We start from the raw sequence: 15753 nt of genomic DNA on the forward strand, positions 1-15753 counted from the left end.
AATTCAAAAGGAATAAGAGCACATGCTTTAATTTCCTCTTTTTAAAAAATTTATTTGCTTTTCATTTTTATTTGGAAGGTAGAGCGAGAGATTTTTTTTCCTCTGACTCACTCCTCAGTCACATGCCTGTAATAGTTCCAGGAACCTGGAACTCAATCCAGGTTTCCACATGAGCAGCAGAGAGGTCTTAAGCCATCACCTGTTTAAGCCATTACCTGCTGCCTCCCAGGGTGTGCATGACCAAGAAGCTGAATCAGAAGGCATGATCCAGTACTTGGACCAAGTATTTCAATATGGGATACATGAGTTGCAAGTGGCAATTTAACCTCTGGATCTTGCACCCCAGCCCTAGCTTCCTCACCTGTAATATAATACACTGATTTACAGAATCTTGGTGAGGACTGTAGATGGATTAATGAGATAAAGATTGTTGAGTTCTAAAGAGCAATATGCATATAATAAAGTTTTTCATTACAAAGTCATTTATAATGGTGGAGTTCTGTGAACAACTAAATTTCCTACAGTAATTAAATCATGGTACATCCAGTTGAGAGAATATATATAATTGGGTACAATCTTATGTAGCAACAAGAAAGAAAATACATGATCATGAAAACACTACCTGTGCACACACTAATGTGACTATGTTTGCCCACACACTTTAAAAAAAAGTGTGTGGTTCAGACCCAGAAAGCTTTTTCCAATGAGCAAACTGAGTAGAGACTAGTTTCTTTCTTTTCAGTTTGACTGCTTGTGTTCCTATCATATTAGTTGAGTAATTAAGGCAAAACTCATGGGGACACTGTTGCAAAGATACTCCAACTTCAACTTCACGTATCAATTTAAGGATCTAGCACAACCAGAACCAGAAGCAAGATATGATTGGCCTCACCCCATGAAACCCAAAAAACCCTCCTTTGAAGACCATGAATTTGGGTTGGGAGTGCTTCAGCCTTTCATGACTGAGGGAGGCAATCAGACCCCTTGCACAGGACTGACAGCTGCTACCTGCGACACCAGCGTCCTGTAGGAGCACCAGTTTGAGTTCTGGCTGCTGCACTTCTGATCCAGCTCTCTGTTAATGTGCCTGGGAAAGCATGAGAAGATGGCCCAAGTGCTTGGGTGCCTGCACCCACATGGGAGACCCAAAATAAGCTTCTGGCTCCTGGCTTTGGTCTGGCCAAACCCTGGTTGTTGTGACTATTTGGGGAGTGAATCAGCAGATAGAAGACCTCTCTCTGTCTTTCCTTTTCTCTCTGAAACTCTGCCTTTCAAATAAAAAAAAACTTTTTAAAAAAATTCAGAGCTTTTATTATCAACACAGGAGGACTCATTTTCAAGCAGCCTCTTTGTTCAAGAGCTGTTTCCTTTACTGCCTGTGCATTTGTAACTATACATGTACTTCTCTTGTTATCTGAGTATGGTCTGTCTCTTTCCATTAGTAGGGAAAAGCTCAGCTTTCCTCACTACGATAGCCAGTGATTATCTCCAGGCACTAAATGAGAAAGTCCAGTACATAGTAGGCTCTTAATAAGTGTTTGTTAAGTGAAGTAATAGGAGAGATCTCACAGATCTTTAGAGTTCTCTGCTTCCCTTACATCCCTGAGTGGAAAAGACTCTCAGGTCTCTGATACTTGGATGACTCCTCTTGCACATGCATGCTGGTTTGCTGCTCTTGCCTCATGTGTGGGCAGCTGGGATGTTTAAGATCAGCCCACAGACCTCAGAAGAATGCAGAGACCCCAGCCCTTCCTCCCTCATGTTGGCTACACCTCTGCAGAAAGATTTGCCCTCTGAGAAGATAAAAATCGCTCTTCGTTCTTGGTTTCCAAAAGCAACCATGTGAAAGGAGGAGCAGCTGTCTAAGTCGAGCTGTGGGGATGAGGGTCATACAAAAATAGTCCCTGCTGCTGATGAGATAGCAGCACGGGGGATCTGCAGCCAGCTGTGGAGGCAATGTCAGAACCTCAGCTCAGTGAATATGAAACTCACAATCATGACCACCGTGGCTACTGCTTATTGAATGAATACTAGCTGCATGCTAAGGACATGCTATAGCTTAGTGGGTAAGAGTACAACTTTTGGGCCCATCACAGGATGGCTTGGTGGATAAAGTCCTCACCTTGCACGCCCAGAATCCCATATGGGTTCTGGTTTGTGTACCAGCTGCCCCACTTCCCTTCCAGCTCCTGCTTGTGGCCTGGGAAAGCAGTCAAGGATAGCCCAAAGCCTTGGGCCCTTGCACCTGCGTGGGAGACCCTAAGGAAGCTTCTGGCTCCTAGCTTCGGCTCAGCTCTGGCCGTTGCAGCCACTTGAGGAGTGAAACAGCGGATGGAAGATCTTTCTGTTTCTGCTTCACTCTGTGAATCTGACTTTACAATGAAAATAAATCTTAAAAAAAATTAAAGAGTACAACTTTTGGATCCAAATTATGCTTCTCATCAATGACATGACCTTGGGTAAATTACTCAATCCCTTATGACTCAACTTCTTTATCTGTAAAATGGGGGAAAATACCATATTCTATCTCAAAGGGTTACTTATAAACATAAGAGAAAGAACACTCCCAATGGGATGTGACAGTAACTGTGACTACATCACTTATTCCTCGCCATCCCCTACTCTGTAGATGCCATTTCTATATACATTTTGCAAATGGGAAAAATAAGGTAGGGAAGAGAAGCCTTTTGCCCAGAGCAACACTAGTGGTACTCCAAATATTCTAGACATTCACACCTTTTAGCTTTATACATGAAGTCCTTCTACATAGATTGTATTTTCCCTCCTGTTCACATGGACCCACACCTACTGAGTCCCCAGCATCAGCTCTAGTGCCCCTGGATGCTGACACTTTTCCCTGGCTCAAGTAAGATTAACATAACTAATGTGCCTATTTAGAACTTCTCCAAGCTACATGACTCTTATCTGTTTACAGGTCTGTCCTAACCAAATCAGGAATTTCTTTAAAACTTGTCTCCTCGGGCCCGGCGGCGTGGCCTAGCAGCTAAAGTCCTCGCCTTCAACGCCCCGGGATCCCATATGGGCACCGGTTCTAATCCCGGCAGCTCCACTTCCCATCCAGCTCCCTGCTTGTGGCCTGGGAAAGCAGTCGAGGACGGCCCAAGGCTTTGGGCTTTGGGACCCTGCACCTGAGTGGGAGACCTGGAAGAGGTTCCTGGTTCCCGGCATCGGATCGGCGCGCACCGGCCCCTGCGGCTCACTTGGGGAGTGAACCATCGGATGGAGGATCTTCCTCTCTGTCTCTCCTCCTCTCTGCATGCCCGGCTTTCCAATAATAATAAAAAAAATCTTAAAAAAAAAAAAACTTGTCTCCTCATCTTGCTATAACTAGGTAATGCCCAGTCACAACACCATTGTGTCCCTCTCCCACTACCTTCAACGGTCTGAATCACCTTCCCCCACCACCAATCTCTTTGCAGCACTGTCATTGCACATGTTCCCTCTCTCTGCTGCATACATTGAGTGACAGAGAATCCACCACTCCCCCAGGTTGCTCTGCCTCTTAGAACATTCTCAAAATGAAAGAACACCTCCCTGTAACAACTAAACCCAGTGGTTGAAGCTCTGTTCTCTGGATCCACGCAGGCTCCGATTTAGAACTGTTAGCTGTGGTCGAACCCACACTATACATAGGCAGACTTGGTGTTGAGAACTTACCTGCATCAAGTCATTTCATCCCTGCAGCAACCTTTTGCAGATTCTGCCACCTATTACCCCACCTGACTTGCTTCAGCTGTCCTCTTCCCCACCCAGAACACTCCTTTGCATTCCTGGAATATTTGAGCTCAGGATTCAGCATTCAGTGTAATTCTCTTCAATCTATTTATTGTGATTTTCAGTGATAATGACATTTAAAGGATATGTTTGTACCCTGATCTCACTACTCTTTGATCTCTTCTATGCCAAAGACTGTGACATCAGTCACTCAATCCCAGGATTATAGCTCTGACCTGGTCATTTCCAAAACTATTCTCTCCATAATTCCAATTTAGGCATCCCTTTTCCCATTATTACCCCTATCTTTGAAGCTTATTCCAACTCATACCCCAACTCCATCAATCTTGTGGGTCATCCTACCACCTTCTTGTAGTTCCTCACTTGCCTCAAATCCTTATTTTCTTTGCTATCCAGCTTAAGCTTCAGATCAATCGTTATTCTTTGCGCTCTCTTTCTTATTACACATGGGTGGGTAAAATCCAGTGCTGGCTAAATACAATTCTCTCTCCTACTCTACACTGCAAGCATGCAGCAAAACATGGCTGGAGAAAGCATACAGTGATCTTACTGAGTTCACTTCAAGTTCATCACAAACAGCCAGGAAGTTGTTAGAGCTTGCCACCAATCAATCCTTTGCTAGTTTTCTGTTCACCTATCTTTCTCCAAGAGGACCTTTGACTTCCTCCCATCATCTTTACTCTTCCCTGATGAACCAGTGGTTTGTTCATTGAGAAAAAGGAAGCTATCAGAATAGTGTTTCTTGAGGTCCCCTACGTTACTGCCAGTTACAACTCTATGTCTCTGGTTACTATAGATTAACTGCCTGTGTCCAACACTTGCAACAAACAGTACTTGCCCAGCAGATTCTACACATTCCTATTCAATTAGACAATGATTCTAGAAAACCTCCCTTTGCCTTCTGCATCAATAAGTATCTCTCTCCCAAAGATCATTCTCATCAGCACATTGGCATATTGCTGTTCTCCTTGCTTAAAGATGAAAGCACAACACCTCTCATGACATGAGTAGCCGTCCCTTGACCTTCATCAGTCTCAGGATCATTAACAGGAAGACACTCGGATAACACATGCCTTCCAACCTGATGCACTATGCCTAGCACAGCATAGCTATGAAAAATTCTTGCCCAAACCCTTATTGTTTATACAGTGTCAAGTCAGCATAAGAAATTCCAGATTTTATGAAATCCTCTGAAGAATAACTTTAAAAACACCACAGAGCAGTTATCAGATAAGCATGCCTTACTATGAAAAAACTGAAGTGGTTCCTTCAATTAATCAGTAACCATTACAATCATTATGGAAGAAAGTAGGAAGATGGCTCAGAAATCCGAAAACAGGGCCATCATATAACCCAATCATCTCAAGCATAGGGGTTTACCCAAAGGAAATGAAACCTGTACTCCATGCCTATAGCATTTTAAAACACAATGGCTAAAATATGGAATCAACCAGATGTTCATCCACTGATGACCGGATGAAGAAAGGGTAGTTATACACAATGAATTACTACTCTGACATAAAGAAAAATGAAATTCTGTCTTTTGCAAGTGGAGATCATTATTATTAGTGAAATAAGTCAAACTCAAAAACTTAACGTACAAGAATGAAATTGACATCCTGTGATTAGATTATTGTTTATAGCTTTTGTCTATACTCTTATGGAACAGTGCTCTTTGTAGTTTCCACTTGTTGAATGTTATATTTAGTTGAGCATTACTTTTCAGTATAAAATAAGTTAGAGGTATATTTCAGAGAATTGAAAAGGAAAGAAAGAACAGTGAGAGACAGAGAGAGAAGTATCATTAGATTCTTAGAATTGTATCTATGGGGTCCATCGCAGTAGCCTAGTGGCTAAAGTCTTCTCCTTGCATGTGCTGAGATCCCATAGTGGCCCCAGTTCATGTCCTGGCTGCTCCACTTTCATCTAGCTCCCTGCCTGTGGCCTGGGAAAGCAGCCGAGGATGACTCAAAGCCTTGGGATCCTGTACCCATGTAGGAGATCTGGAAAAAGCTCCTGGTACCTGGCTTCAAATCTGCTTAGCTCAGCTCATTGCAGTCAACTGGGGAGTGAATCATTGGATGGAAGATCTTCCTCTCTGTCTCTCCTTCTCTCTTAATATCTGACTTTCCAACATAAATAAATAAATCTTTAAAAATTAAAGAGTTGTATCTATGAAACAGATGACATGAAATCTATTCTCTTTATATTAATATAAAAATGAAGAATATGGCTTAAGGGTTCTCATAATATGTCCTATGTGGCTTTTGCTTGAATCTTAGTTGGAATAAAACACCTTTGGCAATAAATTGAGATACCTGAATATATATTATCATATGACAATGAGACCATTTTGGTACATTTTATTAAGTGTAACATAATAGTTATATTTCTTTTTTAAAAAGTCCTATGCATGTGCAGTAATAAGAGATAAAATATACTTTAAAATATTTCAGCCAAAAACAGACTAAAACCTCTATGAAAAAAATGAGCCATTTTTTGGATATATTCAAATAAAGCTGTGTCAAAGTACATGATCAATTTACAACTTCATCTTAAATAATTATATCATTTAGAAGTAGGGAGAGCTTTAAATAGTTACAATAAACCACTTTTTTTCTACTAGAAGATCAATGAAAAATACATGCAAATATGATTTTATGAAAGTCACATCTAGGAGTTTCTCTACAACTCCCCTTAAACTTACTGAGCTCATTTTGTCTTCCTGTTTCCTGCTCCATTTCTCATTACTTTATAGTAAAACTCCTTCAAAGACTGTCCAGAGGTCCTATCTGATATTTCCACCTCCCCATTGCCACTTAAACTCATGCCAATCAGGCATCCCCCATCTCTATGGCCTCCACATTGCTAAGCAGATGATCACAGCTCCATCTTTGTTTCATTTAGTCACTGCAGGTGTCTGACTCAAATGATCAGTAGTATTCCACACAGCTGTCCACAACCTTATTCTTCATCCTAACTCACCACACCACGCATTCCCTGGCTATCCTTATCAATGGGTTTCTGTGGCTGGCTTCTTGCCATCTTCCTGGCTCTCTTCACTTGGCTCTATCTACACTCACTGATCCTGCCTCCTCCCTCGGTGCGCATCTTAGGTTCAGTTCCTCTCTGTCCACCCTGCAGCTTGGTATACATTTGGTATACATTTGCTGAAGTGCACTTCAGTGAGTTCAGAAGACAGTTTCTGTGAGTTTTAGCGGAAAGGAAGCCTTTAAACATTTAAAAAGAAAACTGTGTGAGAAAAGGGGACTGAAATAAAACGTGGAGTTCACGTCTCTTTTTAACCTCTCATCTTTTACGTGTAAGAGGGAAGCACTTGGCAGAGAATGAAAGTTCCTGGAGCACAACAGCATTGTTAAAATATAGGTGCCTGAATTTTGTCTCAATCATTCCTATTCAAGTAAATTCTGAGTGGGGCTCATTACTCAGGCTTTGCAGGTGATTCTGATTCAAGTGGTCACATGGTATACCTCAGTCTGAGAAGGAGATGGTCTTGCTGTTCCACTCAAAGCAAGATCTGCAGACAGGTGCCAGGCTGAGAAAGCATTTCAAGGTTAGGATGCAAAAAGCACGGGAATTGAACATAAGCAAGTTTTACTGCAATTGAGAAAACAGTTATATGCCTGTTGAATCTAACAATTTTTAAAATGGCACCTGTGTGTTAGATAACCCTTTTTCATTATGTTATTCTACAATCCATGTTTATTGCACTTAGCAAAGCTATTGATGCATGAGAAATTGAGGGGTGAAACACAGTCATTTACTATCAACAGTTTTAGAGGTTCTGGCTTTGAAGAAAACTCATTCAACCTGTCATCTCAAAATTCCATTTACAATTCCGGCTTCTCTGCTTGTTGGTGATATGATCTTGAGCCAGTTAGTCAACTTCTTTGCCTTGTGTGTTCGCAAGTATGGATCATAATACTTTAAAGTTTACAGAGATTGTGTTAGCTATGGAAGGATAGATTCCTATCATCGTGTTAGCCATGTGCTAAGTATTTTATTCAAGAAAAGCTTCCGTAATTTGGTAATGCTGATCCAATTCCTACAGTAACCTGCTGCCTGAAGCAGTAGTTATCACCAGCTGCCCAACACCTCCAGGGAGCTGGACCAGACTGTTTGGCTCCTGGCCACTGAGCACTCTATTGAGTGAGAGCCAGCATGGACCCAACCATTCATAATTCTGTCAAATGCTTCTAAAAAGTCCCTGTTTTGCTCAAGAAGCGAGCATAGGTCAGAAACGCAAAAAGCAACAGGAAACAAACTTGTAGCTGTGTGAGTGTGAGAAATTCTTGCAGGAAGCCCACAAGATTGGCAACATCTAAAAAGCTGTATTTGCAAGTGTCAAGCAGAGGAGCAGCCAGACTGCAAAAGTGTGATAGCGAGGCAGGGGAGATCCAGCCCACACCACAGTCCTGAGATCAAGGGGATTTCTTCATTCTTGCCTGATCTAGTTCTTTCAGACTTTTCAGGGATTAGACTCTTGGGATTAGCCTATTGGGGACTGATGGAGAAGATAATGACATCCTCTCAAACACCAAAGAATTTTGCAAAGAACATGGAGAACAGACATCTGTGGGCATGGAGCATCCCTGGTAGGTAGAGGGCATCAGTCCCTAATCATACACAGTCCTCAGAACAGTCAGGAGAGTTCTGAATTCAGGATTAGCAGAGCTGGGGCCAAGGGCATCACAGCCACCAGTTGCTTGCTTTCTCCAGCCCTGTGCCCTGTGGACCTGTACCTGTGGAATTGCTTGCTGATCTTTTCAACAGCATATGTTGGGCTTCACCCAAGTACCAGTTCCTCTGCTTTCTAATGCCCAGACCCTAGCCCCAGCTCCAGCAGCCATCTCCCCAGGCTTACCTCACTGAAGACATGCACTCATCTGTACTCAGCTCAGTAAATCAAACAGAAGCAGAGAAGAGCAAGTCAATGGGCCTATAAAAAGGACTTCCCCAACAACACACCACCCCTCTTCTTACCACTCCCCTCACTACACCACACCCTCTACACTACAAACAGTAAGAGAGAAAAACAAGTCAGCCTCCTACTCTGGAAGGGCTGTTTCATTTCCTCATAACTTTACTAACCCCCTGCTGCCATCCCTCACGTCCTTGGAGTCATTGAAAGGGAATGTCAGGTGTCACATCAGTGACTCTCCACCGGCTCTTCCTAGGATATCCAGGGTACAGAATGTGTTAACACTGGCATCTAAAATTGAACCTTTTGGGGGCGGGGAGAACTGAGACAAGAGGCCCTTAGATAATTGCATGAGATTTAATTCTCTATTCTTTCCAATCCATCCCCCTCCACACACACACATATACATATACACACATCAGATTCTTCCAGACACACATGAATCTATAAGACAATTAACTATGATCACAAAATCCAATACATTCAAAGTTTTAACTAATTCATTCAAATTTGTCTTTTAATCCACTGATGATTCAAATGAGATTCGCACATTTTGTTTGAATGTCAGGCCATTTTAATACCGTTTTCATCTCCACCAGTTCCTGACTCCCTTATGTACTTATGTGTTTTTCCTTTTTCAAGGCATGTATTTGTTGAGGAAACTAAGTCTGGCAGCCTCTAGAATGTGCTGCATTCTGAATCCGGCTGATGACTTTCTCATGGAGTTCAACGCATTCCTCTTCACTCTGTGTCTCCTGCTAACCGAGTGTTGGATTTCATGGATGGTTGAGACGCCGTGGCTTCAAGTTCAATGGTTCTCCCAGGTTTTTTCTTTTCTTCCTTTCTTTTTTAATTCTAAAAAGATCTCTAAGCCCTGATAGTCTAAGAGAATTAGTGGTGGGGAAAAGGAACTGGAGGCCCCAGCGGCTTGTCTACTTTGCAGGGATCCCAGGGTCTGTAAGAAAACACACACCAATATGCATAATAGGTTCATTCATTCAGCAAATGCTCATTGTGAGCCAGGCTGGAAACACAGCAGTGTGGAGACTAGTCCGAAACTCTAATCCCCCAGCACTTTGCCTTCTTAGAAGAAGGTAAATAAAGGCAGACAAAAGAAATACATATGAGGTGCCTTGCAATGAAATAACTGCTGTACAGAAAACTAAAGTAGGGGATAAGGATGGGGACAACTTGGGTGGAGGGTGGGTATAGTTTCAAATTGGATGGTCTTAGAGTCTCACTGAAAAGACATTCGAGCAAAGACTGGAGGGAGGTGAAGGAAGAGGTCATGCAGATTTCTTTTTTCTTTCCTTTTCTCTTTTTTAAAGATGCCTTTGGACACATGGCTCAGTGGCTAAATTATCGCCTTGCATGTACCAGGATCCCATATGGGTGTGGGTTCATGTCCCAGCTGCTCCACTTCCCATCCAACTCCCTGCTGTGGCCTGGGAAAGCAGTCAAGGATGGCCCAAAGTCTTGAGGCCTTGCACCTGCAAGGGAGATCTGGAAGCGGCCACTTGAGAAGTGCAAATATGACTTTCTAATAAAAAGAAATAAATCTTAAAAAAAAGCTAGAAGCCAGGAACTCCTCAGTTGCCTGGGTAGCAGAACCCCAGTGCTTGAGTCATCATATTCTGCCTCCCAGGTGCTTTAACAGAAATGGAAGTGAGAGGTCTCCATCCCAGGCACCCCAATCAGCCTAGGATGCAGACTTCCTAAGCAGCAGCTTAATCTACCAGGTCACACACCACCCATTCCATAGATTACCGAGGGACCAGCTTTCTTGATGGAGACAGCAGGAAGACTCCTAGGCAGGGAGGAGCATGACTAGAAGATTTCAAGAACACAGTGTCAAGACCTGCAGCAGGGGTGGGTGAGGAGTTGGTTGTCTCCCACGAGTCTGGAGAGGTGTTGGAAATCAGATCAAGGAGAGTCCCAGAGTGTGTAAGAATTTTGGCTTTCACTCTGAATAGAACTTGGCTGACTTAATGTCTGAAAGTTATCATTCTGGGTACTGCATTGTGAATCAGTGCGGTAGGCAGCAGGTCAGGGAGGGTAAAAACAGGAAGGTCTTTCCAGAAATTAATTCAACCATCCTGATGAGAAAGACCCACACACCATTCACTGAGCTCTAAATGATGGCTAGTATTTTAGGTATGCTACCAAATTTAACCCTGGCTTTCACCCTGTGGGGTGGAGTATTAACGACTCTCAGGAATAAATGAAGACATGAAAGTTCAGGGAGACGAAGTCATCTGCTCAAGACTGTCAACGGCCAAACTGGGATGTGAACTGGATCATTCCTTTTTAAAAAAATATTTATTTTATTTTTTATTGTAAAGTCAGATATACAGAGGAGGAGAGACAGAGGAAAATCCTTTCATCCGATGGTTAACTCCCCAATTGACCGCAACGGGCGGTACTGTGCCAATCCAAAGCCAGGAACTTCTTCCAGGTTTCCCACATGGGTGCAGGGTCCCAAGGCTTTGGGCTGTCCTCGACTGCTCTCCCAGGCTACAAGCAGGGAGCTGGATAGGAAGGAGGGCCGCTGGGATTAGAACCGGTGCCCATATGGGATCCTGGCACGTGCAAGGCAAGGACTTTAGCCACTAGGCCACCGCACTGAGCCTGAACTGGATCATTCTAACCTGCCACCTGACCATGCTTTCCAAAACTGGCCTGTGCAGAACCTCCCTGCTCTACCATATCAACTCTACTTGCTTGTCACCTTGATGACACCTATTTATATTGCCTGGATCTTTGCTTCTCACATGCATGCAAACCTCACTCTCATATGGACCTTCGAATCTAGGATTTCTGGCCCCAGAGACTGTGACTCTCTGCTGCCCACAAGGGTTGGTTATCTCATCCAGCCCCAGCACCTCCACAATGCAGCCCATGAGGCTCAACCTCCTCTTAGACTCTGCTATGATAGGCACCCCCTTCCATGACATCCAAGCTCTTCATTTGTGCTACCTAAGATGCACTTAATCTGGTAATGACTCTTCTTTCTATTTCCTCACGTCAGGGAGAGCTAAACACCCCACCAAAAACATACTACTTCTGCCAACTCCTCTTTGCATTTCTTCATGCCATGGGACAGCTGGCTCCTCTGTAAAACCTTGCTGCTTTTCACTTTATAGAGCCACTCTTTATAAATCACTACCCACACAGGGTTTCAACTTTTAAGCAAGTGGATATAAGCACATATACACTCACACAAATATATACACACCTTCTTTCTAAACATTTTATTTAATACCAGTGATGAAATGTGAGTTAAAGTGTTTATCTCTTCTAGGCTAAGGTGATTATCTAACAGAACTTTTTAGCACAGACTTCCCGAACTCTTCATTTTGTTTTATTTCTTAAGATTGATTTATTTTTATCTGAAAGGCAGATTTAAGACAGAGGAGAGATGCAAGAAAGAGAGAGAGTTCTTCCATCCACTGATTCACTCCCCAAATGGCTGCAATGGCCAGAGCGGAATTGATCTGAAGCTGAAAGTCAGTGTATCTCCCAGGTCTCCTTCATGGACACAGGGGCCCAAGGGCCATCTTCTGCTTCTGCTAACATATAAGGCCATAAGCTGAGAGTTGGATGGGAAGTGGAACTGGCACCCATATGGGATACTGGTCCTAGAGGCAGAGATTAGCTTGCTATACCACACCAGTCCCATTCTTTGCTTTATTTCTTAAGATTTGTTTATTTATTTGAAAAGCAGAGAGAAAAAGAGAGATTCCATCTGCTCATCTAATCCCTAAATGGCCACAATGACTAGAGTTGGGCCAGGATGAAACTACATGGATAACAGGTCAACAAGCACTTGGACCAACTTCTGCTGCTTTCCCAGAAACATTAGACGAGAGCTTGATCAGAAGCAGAACAAGGCAGTACAGGAACTGCACACTACAAAACAATACTGTCCCTCTGAATATTTATTTCTTCTGGTCTAAGATCTTCATCAGAATTATTAACTACAGATTTTTTTTCATCTCTGCTGATCCCAACATTTCAGTGGCAATATAAAATAAGAAGCTCGGGGCTCGGCAGTGTGGCCTGGTGGCTAAGGTCCTCGCCTTGATCCCATATGGCTGCTGGTTCTAATCCCGGCAGCTCTAGTTCCTCTCTATCTCTCCTCCTCTCAGTATATCTGACTTTGTAATAAAAATAAAATAAATCTTTTAAAAAAAATAAGAAGCTCTCCATAACTTAAAAAAAAGGCTATCTCCTATATTTTGCTTCCTCAACATGATTCTCTAATTTTGAAAGATGTTGTCACTTAAAGAATTTGAGTTCGTATTTATTATCAAATTTTGTTGTCCGATCTTGACATGCATGTGATTATTACTGTAACCACAGACAGATGATCTCATTGGCTATGCCTACTTGTTTTGGACAATGTGCTTCTTCCATTTTGAAATATCTTTTTGAAATACCAAGAGTGTTTCATGGCCTCTGGAGACCCTGGGTTGGTATTCAGGTGCATCTAGTCCACCACAATCAATCAAACTTTCTGATCCTAGCAATAGCCTAGCTTCGCTCAGCATTTCTTCTTCCAAACAGATTCTACAATATAAATGTATGGTTTCCTAAGAATACAATTACTTACACAACTATTCCAACAGACCCAACTATTTAGATGAAGCCATTCTATGCTTGAACAGAAAACATGGCCTCAGATGGGGAGAAGTCAGAGCAGTAATGTCAATCCAGGATTGTAGTGACTGCTAGATCAGATACAGTTCTCTTCCCTCTCAGTGCACAGCAAGTGAAAACAGAACAGCAGTTACATCAGAAAGAAGCCCTCCCTTAGGACTGCTGAGGAGCAGGTAAAGATACTGGGCAACACAATGAGTAGCTGAGAATTCTCCTGGTGAACTGCAAGGGAAAGCTGTGTGACAACATAAGAGGGACATATTTCTATTGACACTACCCAAGATGAAGAATTTTCTCTTAAGTGCTACTAATAACGGTCTGACAACCCAAGTGTGTTTCTTGCAATCCAAGTTTAACTGTCTTTAGTAAGGACAAGAATGTCTGCCAATGTCTTTAATTGTATTTCTTCCAGGAGCTTCAGAGTTGAGGTCATGCCAAGATTTGTCTTTCCTTCCACCTTAGTGTTACCAACCTGGATGTGAAAAGGGCCAATATTCCTTGACATTTCCTGAATTCCAGGTTCACTGGAATACAACTTCCTCTCCTTCAGATCACCCAGGTGCCAACTATTTACTGCTCTGATGCGTTTCTTGGGACTCAGCTCAGGGCCAAATGAAGAAAGGGAAATGAATGCAGAAAGAAGTATTCTCTTGGAGTCTGTCTTCAGAACTGCCCCTACCCTCCCACTCCCAAGAATCACAGCCATCCAGGCAAGGTGAAAGGAACTACTTAGAACATAGTTTATCTGCCTTGCCTGGGCATTAACATCACCTAAGAAGCATTTTTAAAATTTAAATACTCAATACTATCCTCAGCAGATTCTGATATAATTGGTCTGGACCAATAACATCAACAAAATTCTTGAAGAACATGGACATTTGGGTCCAATGTGATGGCTCAATAGCTAAATCCTCACCTTACATGTGCCAGGATCCCACATGGGCACCAGTTTGTATCTCAGCTAATCCACTTCCCATTCAGCTCCCTGCTTATGGTCAGGGAAAGCAGTTGAAGATGATCCAAAGCCTTGGGACCACTGTACCCATGTGGGAGACCCAAAGGAAGCTCCTGGTTCCTGTCTTTGGATCATTTCAGCTCTGGCCATTGCAGTCACTTGGGGAGTGAGTCAGCTGATGGTGGATCTTTCCCTCTGTCTCTCCTTCTCTCTGTAAATCTTCTCTTCCAATAATAAATAAATAAACAAATCTTTTCTAAAAAGAACATGGACATTCATGAGAGGGTGGACTTGGCAGGATGGGAGGGAGAACAGGCCCTACAGCATGGACAACACCAGCTCAGCCCAGTATGACATGACTAACTGATGAGGCATTTCATGCCTGCAGGACATTAAGGCACTTTTAGTTTGAACTTCCCACAACCTAAAGAACGTTCTGCCAGACAATGGCCCCAAATCACCAAAGTAGCAGCAAATTCTCAATGCAGATTTCTTGGAATTTCAGACCAATTGTCATCAACACTGGAATCCCCACCTAAAGGGAACTACCTCTTCCAAATAATGCATGTCTGTTTTCAGGTGAGTGAGTACCAGCACAGAAATAACCAGGAACCCTTGCATGGAAGTGAGCTTTTCACTTTTGTCTTTCCCAGATTGTGATCTTACATTTGGTCATGAGATGACAGACATGCTGAAGATCAACCTGTCTAGCAAAGGGGGCTGCCATCAGCTGAGCAGACTGGTGAGTGCTGGAGCTCCACTTGTGCTCTTGGCCCATCTCATTTCCTCCTTTTTCTCCAGGAGTATTCACGCTTGCTGCCTTTTCCTACCATGCATGTTAACTGTTGTTGATTTGGTGCCTGGTGGAGCATGTTAACCAATGGAAGGTTTGAATATATATTAGGGACTAAACACACAGCTATTAGCATTCAACAGTTATCTAAACCCTGAACCTCTCACTCATCATACCCTCCTTCACTTCAGACACCCAAGAGTGGACCCAGGACTGATCTGTGTTCCCGGGGGACACTTCCCAGTCTCTCCAGGGTGCAGTCCCCAATCTGTGTAGACTTTTACTCACTCTCCTGGCCCAAGCAAACACTCTTGTATGATCATTCAGGTGCTGTGTGTATCTTATTTTCCCAATCAAACTGAGCCATACAAAGGTAGAGATTATCAACACCCCCTCCTCTGTCCATTTTCAGCACCTATTGCTAGGGTGTCTGGGGTGTGTGTGAGTCAAGGGATCGGGGAAGAATTGTTGAAGTAATTAATTTACAAATAAGAAAATAGTATTAGACATGAACCAAAATCATCAACAAACATAAAACACTTGCTGTAGGGAGGGGGCGGGGGAAGAGACAAGTCATGGTAAGCACTCGCCACGGATTTCTCAGTTGCTAGGCACTGGCTGTGCCAAACCTGTACTTACAACACTGCA

General features: G+C 42.9%; 1 protein-coding gene across 6 annotated transcripts in view; it reads right to left on the bottom strand.

Moving 5' to 3' along the window:
* ST6GAL1 (ST6 beta-galactoside alpha-2,6-sialyltransferase 1) overlaps positions 1-15753 on the bottom strand; it is a 114539-nt gene that overhangs the window by 22794 nt on the left and 75992 nt on the right. The window contains exon 1 of one of the 6 annotated variants that reach the window (XM_004577771.3): positions 8642-8664. The exons of the other annotated variants lie outside the window; for them this stretch is intronic. The gene's annotated coding sequence lies outside the window, so the exon portion shown is untranslated. Of the gene's footprint in view, positions 1-8641; positions 8665-15753 lie in introns of those variants that run through there. 6 annotated transcript variants of the gene reach the window in all.

This window comes from Ochotona princeps, chromosome 3, assembly GCF_030435755.1.
Source record: "Ochotona princeps isolate mOchPri1 chromosome 3, mOchPri1.hap1, whole genome shotgun sequence".
NCBI lineage: Eukaryota > Metazoa > Chordata > Mammalia > Lagomorpha > Ochotonidae > Ochotona > Ochotona princeps.